The sequence below is a fragment of the Lucilia cuprina genome, chromosome 2 (genome assembly GCF_022045245.1).
Source record: "Lucilia cuprina isolate Lc7/37 chromosome 2, ASM2204524v1, whole genome shotgun sequence".
NCBI classification, from domain to species: domain Eukaryota; kingdom Metazoa; phylum Arthropoda; class Insecta; order Diptera; family Calliphoridae; genus Lucilia; species Lucilia cuprina.
Window position 1 is genome coordinate 26,863,296 of NC_060950.1, and position 16,211 is coordinate 26,879,506.

Consider the following 16,211-nt stretch of genomic DNA (forward strand, 5'->3'; position numbering starts at 1 on the left):
CCTCAAGAAAAGAAACAATATTTCTATAGTAAAATTCTCAAGAAGAAATATTATTTTTAGTATAGAAAAAGTCTCGAGAAAAGAGACTCTTTTTCTCTAGAAAAAATTTCAAGATAAGAAACACATTTTCTAAAGAAAAAGTCTCAAGATAAGAGACACTTTTTCTATAGAAAAAATCTCAAGATAAAATACACTTTTTCTATAAAAAACTTCTTAGAAACAGTCAATAGAAAAAGTCTCGAGAAAAGTTAAATTTTTCCTATAGAAAAAGTCTCAAGAAACAAGTGACCTTTTCTATAGAAAAAGTCTCGAGAAAAGAGATACTTTTTCTATAAAAAAAGTCTCGAGAAAAGAGACAATAGACATTTTTTCTATAGAAACAGTCAATAGAAAAAGTTATGAGAAAAGACACACTTTTTCTATAGAAAAAGTCTCAAGATAAGAGACACTTTTACTATAAAAAACTTCTTGAGCAACGAGACACTTTTTCTATAGAAACAGTCAATAGAAAAAGTCTCGTGAAAAGAGACACTTTTTCCATAGAAAAAGTCTCAAGATAAGAGACACTTTTTCATAGAAAAAGTCTCAATGTAAGAGACACTTTTACTACAAAAAAACTTCTCAAAATAAGAGGCATTTTTTTATATAAAAAACTTCTCAAGCAACGAAATACTGTTTCTATAGAAACAGTCTTAAGAAAAAAGAAACCTTTTTGGAAAAGTTACACTTTTCTTTAAAAAAAAGTCTTAAAGAAAAATATATTTTTTCTATAATAAAAGTCTCAAGATAAGAGACATATTTTCTAGATAACGTGTCTATATAGAAAAAGTCGAAAAGGTAGAAGTTGTATAGAAAATGTGTCAAGAAGAGAGATCCTAAAACCCTTTCTTCTTGTATAGAAAAAGTCTCACTCTAGAGAAAAAATCTGTATAAAAGAGACACTTTTTATACAGAAATTGTTTTAGATATAGGCGCTACTTTGTTTATAGAAAAAGTGGCATATTCTCTATAGAAAATAAAAATATTTTCTAGATAAGAGTCACATTTTCTATAGTAAATGTTATCAGAAAAATGACTGATTTTCTTCAGGAAAATATGGACTTTTTCTATATAAATGTTTCAAGAAAGTGTATCTTTTCTTGTTAGAGAAAAGCTTTCAAGACAGGAGCATATGAAAAACTTCCAAGCCTTTATTTGCGTCTTATGAAATGAGATTATTTTTAATGAGAAAATGGCTTTTCGCAAAGATAGATTGGCAATAAATTTTCTATAGAGAATGTTTTTATACATTGAGAGATATTTTCTTCAATCCAATTCAAGTTTTTCATATGAAACGTTTTGTAGTGTGTGTGAAGCTTAGATATATTTATTGTTTTATAGGGGATATCTTATATCACGTTCACACGATGCAATTATATGTCATGCATTCTCTGTCATTCTGTATTTAAAATTTAGTGGCGAATTTCATTAAAAAACAAATAACAAAATAATGAATGAAAAAAGTGAAAAAAACGAATATGTCGTGGTAACGTGTTAATTAAATTAAGTAATCCAACTCTTCGTGTGAACTTGGTATTAGAATTAATGATGGAATTATTCAAAAGAGATTGTGTTATAACTATAAATTGCTTTATTAAAGTTTTATAACTAAAATATCGTAAAAGATTTGTGAATAAAAGATTTGTTCTTAAGTTTAATTATAAAAAAGGATCCTTTGCTATTTTTAGTAAATTTCATATAGATTTAAAGAAAAGAATTCTATAAGAAAACACCAAAACAAAAATGGCTTTTAATGAACTTAAATTGAGTTGAAATTTTTATTTATTTTCTTTTTTAAAAACTTTAGTTGTATATTATTTTTTATATACATACTTATATATATTATATATAAATAATTAAAATAAAATAATTAACAAAAAAAAAATTTAAAAAATAAATACGTTTTATAATATTGTAAGTAACATTTAGATAAAAACGTTAACATTTAAATGAAAAAAAAGAAGAAAGAAAAAAAACTAACGAAACATTTTATAAAATCAGAAAAAAACCAAAAAAAAAATTGTTACTACGGGTAAACATAAAAAAATTAATTAGTAATAAAATAAAAAAAATTACACTTAATGCCAGGCTAAAAAAATATATTATTTATATTACAAAAAAAATAAAACAAAATAATAGTATTAGTTGAAAAAAAAAAATATTAAATCAAAGGTTAATCATTATAACTATAAAAATAAATTAAAACAAAAAAATAATTCCACATGTCTTCACGTAAAAAAAAAAACAAAATAAAACAAATTTAAATATTATAATTAAAATTTAATTTAGTTATTTCTTAAAGAAAAACTAGTTTAAATATTAATTATAAAAAAAATAAACAATTTCATTAATTAAAACAAAAAATAAACATACATTTAACTTATAAAAAGCTTAAATTGTTAAATATTTAAATTTAAATAATAAACTAAAAAAACACTACAAACTAAATATAAAAAAAACAAAAAAATAACAGGGCACAGCGCTTCATAATTATAATTTTTATTTTTTAAGGAAATAAAAACAAAATTCTTAAAAAAAAACATATTTATACTCTTGTATTATATTTATTATTATTATAAATACTTAACTTTTAATCATAAACTTTATCAAATAAAAATATTTATATTTCTTAACTATATAAATAAATTAACAAAAACAAAAAAGAAAAAACAAAAATATATTAATTCTAAAACTTGAACCCAGAAAGTGTTCATTAAAAATACTTAACAAAAATTCTCCCCAAAAGAAAAATTTATTATTTTTTTTTTAAATTATTATATTTTTTTAAATTAAATTTTAAAACAAATTCTTGATTTGTTTAATTTAAATATTTTCATATTTGTTAAAAAAAATTTTTCTTTCATTCACATTTTTCAAGAAACCTCAACATCTAAAGTTTTTTTTCAGCAATTTAATCGATAATGTTCTTGTACGAGGGATATACAAGAAGTCTAGGGATAATAAACTTTTTAAAATATACTCAAGCTAATGTTAAAACTGTAGACACTAAAAACATTCACGATAGCTACTCCGTAAAGATGCCGCATAGTCCTAAACTATCTATCTATAAACTAATCGTCCATCCATAGATTACAAAGAGATAGTCAGATAGCTAGATCAAAGTAGTCAATGTAGGGTCGTGAAGACTTTTAGTTAAGTTTTTTTGTGTTTACGCTTTAGATTACATGGGCATAACAAAGTCTCGTCTGTCTCCACACAAGGGGATACTAAAGCAGCGAAAAGCAGTGAGCTCTCAAATGAGTTCTCTTGTACTCATCTTTTCACACGTACTTATGCCCACACATGTATAAAAACCTAACAAACACGGTCAGAGAACAAAATTTTTACTGCCCTTCGCTGTACTAAAGTCTTTACTCTCTTTTATAAATAGTACATCATCACTCCATAGATTACAAAAAGCCACACAGAATGCTTAAGTTTGTTTTTTTTTAAGAGTCCACTCTTTTGATTACTTGGGTGGGGTGTAGAAAAGTGACAACAGTTTCCGCTCTTGCTTACAAAGGGAATATTAAAGTGACAATTATCCTCATCCTCGTAAAGTAATCAATGCAGGACCGTGAACAGTTTTGCTTAAGTTTGTTTTCAAGGTGTTTACTCTCTAGATTACTAGGGCATAATAAAGTGACAACTGTCTCCGTCCTCGCTTACAAGGAGGAGATTACAAAGAGGCTATCAGAAGTCTAGTCCAAAAGAAAGTTAGTGCCTAAGTTAGTTTTATAAGAGTTCACTACTTTGATTATTTGGGGATAATAGAGTGACGACTGTTTCCGTTCTTGCTTTACAAAGAGTACACCATTACTCCGAAGATTAAAAAAACAGACAGTCTGAAAGTTATATACAAAGTAGTCAATGCAGGGCAATAAACATTTTTGCTTAAGTTTTACTTTTTAAAAATCCACTGATTTGATTACTTGGTGATAATAAAGAAAAAACTTGCGTCTGTCTTCAATGTCGTTAACAAAGTTTACTTTAGACAAAAGCCCAATTAGAGCCATCACTTCATAGATTACAAAGAGCCAGTTAGTCTAACTAGTCCGAAAGAGTCAATGCACATTTTTGGTAAAGTTTTTTTTTCTTAAGAGTCCACTCGTTAGATTACTTAGGGATAATAATGAGACAACAGTCTCCATTCTCGCTTACGACTGTCTTCGCTTCCAATTACAAGAGAACATTATAAACAACCATGTGGCTTTAATTAGTAGGCCTAAGTGGAACTGTTTGTCTTTATCGGATGCATAGACTCTTTATCGAAATATCATTATTAGAGCGAAAATAACACGAACAAGGGTTCCACATAATATCTGATGTGGTATGTCAATAAATTCCAGACTTAAGGCTGACTGATTGCTTCACATTCATTCTAAGTGCTTTTATATGGTAAATTTAAGACAATGCCAAATATATTCTTAGAAAATTCAAAATTTAGGTAAAATAAAGGACTCCTCAAAGTAAATGAGAATATATGATCTCTCAATCCCTTGAAACAACTAATCTAGGCACAATGATTCCATTAATGTCCTTACATTCAATGTTATTAATCTAAGTATTCCGGGTTATCAAAGACAGTCATCAAATGATTCTTTGGTTTCAGTAATCACTTTTTTTTTACAGACAAACTTATACGGGACATGATCGTCCAGAGAGCACCGCGCATATTCCAAGATTTGTCATCAAATGATCCGATCGTTTTTTTTTTTTTTTGCTTCGGTTTCAGTATTCAATTTGTTTTTAAACAAGGACTTTGTAGTATCATGGATTTGGGTCTACCAGCTGTCTCTAGACAGACTTATGAGGGTTATGATCTTAATCCTTCTATCTCCTGAGCATTTAGCATGACATTCGGAGAGCACCGCACAAATTCCGAGTTTCAAATCGAGATTTTCATGTAGAAATCGCTATCAAATGATCCGACCGTTTTTTTCTTCTTTGCTTTGGTTTCAGCTTTGTAGGGCAGACTTATGCTGAATGATCGTCATCTTGCTACCTCCTGAAAGTTAACCATAGGGTTCAAAGATCACTTAAGTTCAGAGGTGTTCGCTCTTCATTTAGTTAAAATGTCTCCTTTCACTCTGTATAATGAATGGAACTGATGTATGTTGGTGAACGATCGGGAAGACTTCTCTAAGATGGTTGAGATCTAACTCCTGGCTAGTCGAGGCATTTATGGGGTTTGAATTGACTTTGTAAATTTCTACATCCTTTATCACATTATCCCGATCATTCCGGATTCTAATTTATTGGCTGGCAATTTCGGACTACAGGCTTTAAGAGGTTAAGGAATGCACTAGAATGTGTCATTAGTTGATGGGGATTGCATTCTCGATAATGCAATATTTCATGGCATCAAAAGGTTGCTCACCTTCTGATATATCAGAAAAATTGATTTCACTTGATGTTGGGGTTGTCTTCCTTTCCATTGATCTTAGACCAATGATTGCTGTTTCCTTGTCGGAGTATGCGACGACGCTTCACAAAGTGCATGTACATGGGTCGGCACAGCCATGTACAATCTGAGTTCTTTATAGAAGGATTCAGGGACGCGTAGTAAACCGTTCATAAGTTTAACCAATGGATGAAAAGTAACTCCGTGAAATAAGGCTTTCAAGGCAGGTGTTGACGTTAAGCACTTAGACATTCTTGACCGGTAGGGGATTGGTCCCCAACACTTAAAGTTATTTAAAAAGCCTTTGTTTAAGAATTTTATAATTTTTGACATTTTTAATACTTTTTAAATATTATTAAATAGAAAAATATTGAGGAAAAATGAGAACTTTTTTATTATCGTTTTATTTATTAATAAGTTAATTTATTTCTTTTTAATTTTAAATTTATTTTTTTTTTTATTTTTTTGGTTAATTTTTTTTATTTTACTTTTTATAAATTAAATTATTTTCTTTTTATTAAAAATCCCATTTATTTATTTTTGTAATAAATAAATAAAACTTAACTAGTATTATACTAATTACACGCTGAATTAAAAAACAAAAAAAATTAAACACACTTGTGCTAATTTAGACAAAAAAAAAAAAAAAAACAACAAAAACTTTTGTTAGAAAATATATACATAATTATTAAATACAACACAACAAATAAAATTAAATTTAAACATTCATTACATTAAACAAACAACAACAAACAAAAATTCATACAAATTCTAAACTAAAAAGAAAATCCCCCAAAAGAAAAACTTGTATTATACATAAGAAAATTAAAAAAATAAAATAAAATGTTAAACAAAAAATCCTGATTAAAAAATAGGCCCCATTAAATAAAAATAAAATAATAAATAAATAATATTAAAAAAATAAAACATTTTTTGAAATAGCAATGTATTGTATAAGTTTAAATATAATTAATAAAAAATTATACATAAACTAATGAAAGAAAAATAATTTAAATTAAAAAAAAAACATTGTATAGTAAAAAAAACCAACAATTTCTAACTAAAAACAGAAACCATTGAAAACATTTTTCTCTGCTATAGAAAACATTTACAAAAACAACACACATTCAACAGCAGATTAACAACAAATTTAAACCAAAAAAAAAAAATAAACATTAAAAAACCAATGTTGCACTTAAATGATAAAAACAAGAAATTGAACATTTAAATAATAAATTAACAAAAAATAAATAAAATAAAAATTTAAAATTGAGAAATAATTAAAACAAAATTCCCCCCTCTTTGGTGGCTAGTATAGATTTATAAAAAACAACAACAACCAACCAAACAAAAAAAAACATTTTTAAAATAACCACAACATTTTTTTGAGTATACAAACAACAAGAACAAAATCACATTTTGACAAAACAAAAAAAAAAGCGAAACAAAATTCCCTTCATCATTCTTTCCATCCCTAACCACCATAATCATCATCATCATCATCATCATCATCATCATCACAACAACCACAAAACCGTAAATCGCTTTATTAAGAAGAAGAAGAAACAAAAAATTGATAACATAAGAAGATGAAGAAAAATGAAAATCGTTGAATTAAAAGCGCTAATTCTTAAACAATAAATTTCATTATATTTAATAACAGAAAACAACAACAAAAATACATAAAAATTAATATAAAATTTAATAAAAATAACAAGAAAAAACAATTGATTGCCTAATTCTAATATTATACATTTAATTTAAACAAAAAACCAAAAAAAAACTATATTAATTTAATTTAAATTAAAGAAAAACAACAAAATATTAAGTTATAATTAATAATTTAAAAACAAAAAAAAAAAAACAACAAAAAAAAATAAAAATAAAATGTTATTATACTTATTATTAAAAATGATAAAAATGAAAATAAAAATAAATTAAATAAAAAATTTTATTTAGATTAAAAAAAAAAATTGCGCTGTAAATGTGTTTTATTGAAGAGGAATAAACAAACAAAAAACTAACTAACTAACTAACTAACTAACTAACTAACTAACTAACTAACTAACTAACTAACTAACTAACTAACTAACTATCTATCTATCTATCTATCTATCTATCTATCTATCTATCTATCTATCTATCTATCTATCTATCTATCTATCTATCTATCTAACTAACTAACTAACTAACTAACTAACTAACTAACCAACTAACTAACTAACTAACTAACTAACTAACTAACTAACTAACTAACTAACTAACTATCTAATTAGCTAACTGGATAGGGTGTGATGAACCGTCTGTCCCCCAGTTTTAATTCAATCAATCTGAGGGAGGGCAGATTGTCCACCACCTGGAAATATTATATTCCAGACGCACCAAAAAACTGGAAAAAACAACATGGAAAGTAAAAACAAAAAGATGAAAATTACGGTGCAGGGCCTAAATAACCCAATACCGGCGGCAAGTGTTGATCCACTCGCGAGTTACGTGTCGTCGTCATCCTGCAATCGTGAGCAAAATACTGGCCTCCGTGGCGGACAATGTGTCAAGTGTACAGCATGCCATTTGCAAAAATATAGGGGTGAAAGAGAAGGATGTTACTCGGAGAAAGCTACATCAGCCTTTAAATATAGGTGAGGGTTCCGACTCAACCATGCCCGAAGAAATACACCTAGGACATTATCAGACTTCCTTCTTTTTATGAAAAAAAACAAGAAAGAAGTTATAGTCGGGCAAGGTCGACCATATAATACCCTACACCTGTATATGAATAAAATTTTAGTTTTCATAATAAAGCATTTAAGTTGAATTATTCCATGCCTCAGATAGACTTAAGTCAGTTATTGTTGAATAAAATTGAGGACATTTAAGTTAAATTTTGAAAGGGGTCTTCTATAGGGGCTAGGTTCAAATGAGGCCCTATATTTTTTAAGTTCATGAGGTCATCTAGGCTAGAATAGAACTTTTTTTGCAGCTTTTTGTCGTGATACGAGTATATTAAACATATTTCTGGGGGCTAGCTGAAATAATGGACTGATGTTAACCATTTTCAATAGGCTTCGTCTACGGTACCATAAAAGATCATGTGCCAAATTTCATTGAATTAGCTCCAAAATTGCGACCTATAGTTTGATTACATGGTTTACAAGTCCTATTCGGGGATTCAGTTGTATATGTTGTAAGGTTTACATGGACGGACTGACGGACGGACATAGCTAAATCTACTCAGAAAATATTTTCTGAGGTGATTGGTATACTTAAAGGTATACTTAAAGTGTAGGACCAATATTATTGTGCGTTACAAACATCAGCATAAACGCAATATACCCCCTCCACTAAAGTCGTGTAGGGTATAAAAACTTGTTAACTTAAGGAATTAATATTCAATGTTTAGAAACTCAGTTTCCTGGACGTAATTCCTTAAAATCTTCTAATCAGTGTTAGTCAGAATTGTTATTTCAGGAACAACATCACTTCCAAAATACTTGGATTTAACTTCCATGAATGCCTAACAGTGGCAAAGAAAGTGTTCCAGTGTCCTCTCCGCATGCTCTACATTCGTCTGCAGCAGTACTTCCAATCCTGTGTGTCCGCTAAGAATGCTTACCATCATACTAACTTCAGACTTGCTCATAATAGGGAGATTTCTTGTCTTGGTCTCAACAGGGTCACTCCATAGGATCTTTGTGGCTCTACCTACCGTTTTATTATTCCAAGATGCCTTATGGGATTCTTTCACCCATATTTTTAATTCAGATATTGTTGTTTCGAATGGTTTTGCGTTTGTTCGGATAAATGCCTCGAGCTCTAGGACTAAGACTCCATTTCATGCCTATAGTTTTCCTACATATCGCCCAGCACCGATATGCACTGTTGATCCTATCCTATATGTGGTATCTTCACCTTTATTTCCAGTCAAGGATTACATCTGAATACGCAACTTTGTCTCTCACCGGTATCTTCTTGCCCAGGAAGCAGAGTTCAGTATGCGTAGAAAGTTTTGTCTTTCTTGTAAAAAGAGCAATTTCCGTCGGGTTAAAATTAAGTCCCCCAACTCAATGCTGTATTCAGAGCCTTATCAACTAATTAATTAATATGAGATGTTCAAAGGCCCTCTAATGAAAGTCCACCAGTTTTACCCTTAAAATTGAAGTTATTTATCTCTTAAGATTCAAGCTCTAACAGACTCCTCATATGGAAGGTGTCCCTTGACTTAGCGGTATCTATTGTTACTCGCTCAATTTCAGTTCATACATCTAGTTTTGAATTTCACTGAGGTGCATGATTGATATTTAATAAGTGACAATTTTTATCACTAATACGCCTTTATCGATGGCCATCTGAATACACAAAAGATCATTAAGGCGTATAATTAACATATAAATAGCAAAGTACTTCAACAATCATACGCATTATTCGGAGTTCTTTTAAATCTTTCATTTTTAAATATTAGGCTATTAACCAATAGAGGACATATAAAGTAACATATACTAAACTATAAATGTTAGACACTAGTTATGGTAGGAGTTACAACTCCCATATAAGGTGAACTTATGGCTCGTTACTAACGTCTTACTAAAATTATGACAAGAAAACGAAGTAGACAGGGTACAGCTTAACAAATGAAAGTTAAATTTAAACACAATTTTATTTTAACAATTTTTTTATTACTAAGGCAAAAATAACTAGACATGTGTTAAATAATCTTAAATAAATAGGAAATGTTTCAACAGTTTAATGTATAATGTGAAACAGGTAAAAAAATTATGACTAAATGAGCTGGGCTGACCACAAATCGAATTGAGATATATTTTTTTCATGAATTTATTAACTAAAATGAAGTGAAATTATTGATCAACAATAAATTAGATTTTCGGAAAGAAATGCCTATAACTCATCAATTTAAAAGACCTACAAATATGAGGGCTAGGTTCAATAACACAGTAAAACAAAATAAACGAAAATTTAAATACATGGCACATGACAATATTTATCAGAAAAGTGGATTTGAATAGAACAAATATTAGCTTAAATAGTTTATAATTTAGTCTATAGCCTTGTCCAGAGTCTAATCTAAAGTCTAGTCTAGACATTAGTCTATAGTTTAGTCTATAGTCTAGTCTAGACATTAGTCTATAGTTTAGTCTATAGTCTAGTCTAGACATTAGTCTATAGTATAGTCTATAGTCTAGTCTATAGTCTAGTCTATAGTCTAGTCTATAGTCTAGTCTATAGTCTAGTCTATAGTCTAGTCTATAGTCTAGTCTATAGTCTAGTCTATAGTCTAGTCTATAGTCTAGTCTATAGTCTAGTCTATAGTCTAGTCTATAGTCTAGTCTATAGTCTAGTCTATAGTCTAGTCTATAGTCTAGTCTATAGTCTAGTCTATTGTCTAGTCTATTGTCTAGTGTATAGTCTAGTCTATAGTCTAGTCTATAGTCCAGTCTATAGTCTAGTCTAGTATATAGTCTAGTGTATAATCTAGTCTATAGTGTAGTTTACAGTCTAGTCTATAGTGTAGTGTATAGTGTAGTCTATAGTCTAGTCTATCCTAGTCTGTAGTCTATAGTCTAGTCTATAATCTAGTCTATAGTCTAGTCTATAGTCTAGTCTATAGTCCAGTCTATAGTCTAGTGTATAGTCTAGTCTATAGTCTAGTCTATAGTCTAGTCTATAGTCCAGTCTATAGTCTAGTGTATAGTCTAGTCTAGTATATAGTCTAGTGTATAATCTAGTCTATAGTGTAGTTTACAGTCTAGTCTATATTGTAGTGTATAGTGTAGTCTATAGTCTAGTCTATTCTAGTCTGTAGTCTATTCTAGTCTATAGTCTAGTATATAGTATAGTCTAGTCTATAGCCTAGTAGATAGCCTAGTCTATAGTCTAGTCTGTAATATATTCAATAGTCTTGTCTGTAGTCTAGTCTATAGTCTATTCTATAGTCTAGTCTAGTCTATAGTTTATTTATTTTAGTCTATAGTCTGGTCTATAGTCTAGGTCTATATAGTCTATATATAGTCTAGTCTTTAGTCTAGTCTATAGTCCAGTCTATAGTCTATTCTATAGTCTAGTCTATAGTCTGGTCTATAGTTTAGATCTATAGTCTAGTATATAGTCTATAGTCTAGTATATAGTCTACTCTAGTCTATAGTTTAGCTTATAGTCTAGTCTAGTCTATAATATAGTCTATGGTCTAATGTATAGACTAATCTAGTTTATAATAGATGTATAGACTATCTAGTCTGCCGTCTGGTCTAATTAATGCTCTAGTATATAGTCTATGCTCAAGTCTATAGTCTTGTGTATAGTCTATTTTAGTTTGTTGTCTAGTCTATAGTCTAATCTATATTCTAACCTACAATCCAGTCTATCTGCAGTGTAGTCTATAGTCTAGTCCATATTCGAATTAGTTAATTACTTTAAGATTAAAATAGTACATTTTTTTAAAGTTAGAACTTTTATAAAAAATGTAGTTTTCCATTCATGATAAAGATTCTCCATCACCACCCTCATCCGCCATTCGTAAATGACCCCTACTGGAAAAACTGTAACATTCCCCCGAGATTATAAATATACATATAATAATGAGGAAATTCTTACCGTACTAGTTGTTGATTTTTTAAAACACATTTTAAATTGATTTTAAAATTTTTATTCTTAGTTATTTATTTTAATAATAAAAACGTTCACTACAAAGTTGTTGTTGTTGGATTTTGTTTTATTTATCTGTTTTTTTTTTTTTAATTTTTGCTTTCTTTAAAACTTGTAAATTTTAATTTATATTTTTTATTGGAATATTCCATTTTATATAGATTGTGTATAATTGTAGAGTAAAGTTTTATGTTTTTATTTATAGTTTAAATATAAATAATAGAAAATAATAAAAAACAAAAAATAACATAAAGAAGTTGCAATAAAGGAAAATACTCTTCGTAGTATTTTTGCAAGGGTAGAAAATTGTTTAAATTTCACAAACTAAGTTTACCATGAAGAAGAATGGCTTTCTTTAGTAATTTATTAAGTTTTAGTTACAAAGAAATATTAATAATAAAAAAGATATTTAACTAAATTAAAGCTTAAATTGTCATAAAATCATCAAAATATTGTTAACAATCAAACAAAATATTAAAGTCTACTTTTGAGGGAACGTAAAAAAAGCAGAAAACTATTATTAATAGTGCGCCAATATAAATAATATAAACTTAATTTATGAATATTTAAAATTATATTAACTAATAACATTTTAAATAATTAAAGGAAAGTAAGATAAAAGGTACTTCTTTAAATTGTGTTATTAATTACTTTAATATTTTTAATAAAATGCTTAGATTTTCGATTTTTATTGTTTTTCTTTTTAATATTAAATATCGTTTTATTATTATTTTGTTTAAAAAGGTAAAATGTCAAAATATATTGTTATTTTTAAGTTTTATTTTATTAAATCACTATGTAAATTGTTAAAAAATTTCAATAAGTAGTTTTTGTTGTCTTTAAAAATACAGTGAGAGTTTGAAATGAATTTAGGTTTTATTTAGCAAATAAGGTATTCAAAAAAAGAATTTAGGCTTTTATATATAGAATACACTAAATGTTCTTTAGAGGAATGTCTATAGAAGATTAGTATTTATAGAACACAATTTTCTACAGACTAGTGTAGTATATAGAAGACATTCTTCTATAGACTAGTGTCTACAGTATTCTTTAAATTAATGTCTGTAGAAGAAAAGTATCTCTAGAAGACAATTTTCTATAGACACTCTTCTATGGACTCTTCAAGAGACTAGTGTCTATAGAAGACAATGTTTTTTAGATTAGTGTCTATAAATGACACTCTTCTATAGACTAGTGTCTATAGAAAGCACTCTTCTATAAACTAGTGTCTTCTATAGACTAGTGTCTATAGAAGAAACTCTTCTATAAACTAGTGTCTATAGAAGACAATCTTCTATGGAATAGTGTCTTCTACATTCTTTTATAGACTAGTGTTTAAAGAAGTCTATCTTCTACAGGCCAATGTTTATAGAAGACACTTTTCTATAGACAAGTGCATCTAGAAAGAAATCTTCTATAGACTAGAATCTATAGACTATACTTTTCTATAGACTAGTCAAGTCACCATTCTATAGACTAGTGTTTATAGAAGACACTATTCTATAGAATAGTGTCTATAGAAGACCCTCTTCTTTAGATAAGTGTCTATAGAAAACAATCCACTGTAGACTGGTATAAATGACACTCGTCTAAAGAATTAAGTCAATAGAAAAGACTTGTCTACAGGCTAATGTCTATAGAAGACTCTCTTCTATAAGCAGCCTTCTATAGACTTATGTCTATAGAAGACAGCCTTTTATAAACTTATGTCTATAGAAGACAGCCTTCTATAGACTTATGTCTATAAAAGACAGCCTTCTATAGACTTATGTCTATAGAAGACACTCTTCTGTAGACTAATCTCTATAGAAGACACTCTTCTATAGACTAATGTCTATAGAAGACACTCTACTAAAGTCTATAGAAGACACTCTTCTATAGACTATGTCTATAAAAGACACTCTTATATGGACTAATGTCTATAGGAGACACTCTTCTATAGACTAATTTCTATAGAAGACACTCTTCTATAGACTAATTTCTACAGAAGACACTCTTCTTTAGACTAATTTCTATAGAAGACACTCTTCTATAGACTAATTTCTACAGAAGACACTCTTCTTTAGACTAATTTCTATAGAAGACACTCTTCTATAGACTATAGACAAATGTCTATAAAAGACACTCTTCTATAGACTAATTTCTATAGAAGACAATTTTCTATAGACTTATGTCTATAGAAGACAGCCTTCTATAGACTTATGTCTATAGAAGACAGCCTTCTATAGACTTATGTCTATAGAAGACAGCCTTCTATAGACTTATGTCTATAGAAAATTGTCTTCTATAGACTTATGTCTATAGAAGACACTCTTCTATAGACTTATGTCTATAGAAGACACTCTTCTATAGACTAATTTCTATAGAAGACAATTTTCTATAGACTTATGTCTATAGAATACAGTCTTCTATAGACTTATGTCTATAGAAGACAGTCCTCTATAGACTAATGTCTATAGAAGACACTCTTCTATAGACTTATGTCTATAGAAGACACTCTTCTATAGACTAATGTCTACAGAAGACACTCTCTATAGACTAATCTATATGGAAGACACCCTTCTACAGACTAATGGCTATAAAAGGCACTCTTCTAATGTCTATAGAAGACACTCTTATAATGTCTATAGCAGACACTGTTCTAATGTCTATAAAAGACACTCTTCCTAATACTAATGTCTATAGAAGATACACTTCTATAGACTAATGTCTATAGAAAACACTCTTATATGGACTAATGTCTATAGAAGACACTCTTCTATAGACTAATATCTATAGAAACACCCTTCTATATACTAATTTCTATAGAAGAAACTGTTTATAGACTAATTTCTATAGAAGACACTCTTCTACAGACTAATGTTTATAGAAGACACTCTTCTATAGACTAATGTCTATAGAAGACACTCTTCTATAGACTAATGTCTATAGAAGACACTCTTCTATAGACTAATGTCTATAGAAGACACTCTTCTATAGATTAATATCTATAGAAGACACTCTTCTACAGATTAATGTCTGTAGAAGACACCCTTCTATAGACTAAAGTCTATAGAAGACACCCTTTTATAGACTAATTTCTATAGAAGACACTCTTCTATAGACTAACGTCTATAGAAGACACTCCTCTTTAGACTAATATCTATAGAAGACACTCTTCTATAGACTAACGTCTATAGAAGACACTCTTGTATAAACTAATGTCTATAGAAGACACTCTTCTATAGACTAATGTCTATAGAAGACACTCTTCTATAGACTAATTTCTATAGAAGACACTCTTCTATAGACTAATTTCTATAGAAGACAGTCTTCCATAGACTTATGTCTATAGAAGACACTGTTCTATAGACTTATGTCTATAGAAGACAATCTTCTATAGACTTCTACAGAAGACACTCTCTATAGACTAATCTCTATAGAAGACACTCTTCTATAGACTAATGTCTATAGAAGACACTCTTCTATAGACTAATGTCTATAGAAGACACTCTTCTATAGACTAGAATCTTTAGACGACACTTTTATATAGGCTAGTCAAGACATCATTCTAAAGACAAGTGTTGAAAACTGAAGATACTGAAATTTGGAATTCTCATTAGTTTAGGGCGATACCATTCGAAAACTATAGACCAGATTTTGAGTCAATAAAGAAATATTTAACAGTTAATCATTGAAATAAGTGTGTATTGGTTGTCACTGTATTTTTAACCTCTTGCCAAACCAGTCAAACTTTTAGATTTTAGTTAGAAATCAAACCAAAACATAAGGTTTAAATCTTCAACCCCTTAAAAATCTGCTCAGTTTAGAAGAGAGTATAATTATTAAGCATATTTTGATGGGAAAAATAGATTTAATTAATAGTTTAATTAAAAAATATTTCTCGAGCTCAAGGAATATTTTTTAATTGGGGAAAATAAATTTTTAAAACCATTTCCCTTAAAACCTGCTGGTTAATTATTACTTTAATATTTGTTTATATATATAAAGTTTTTATGTATAATTGCTGTTTATTTTTTTATCCTATTCTTTTAAGTTAATATCTAAAATATTTATTTAATGTATTTTATTATTTTGCTTCGGTTTTCTTTTATTTGGAATTAAAAATTTT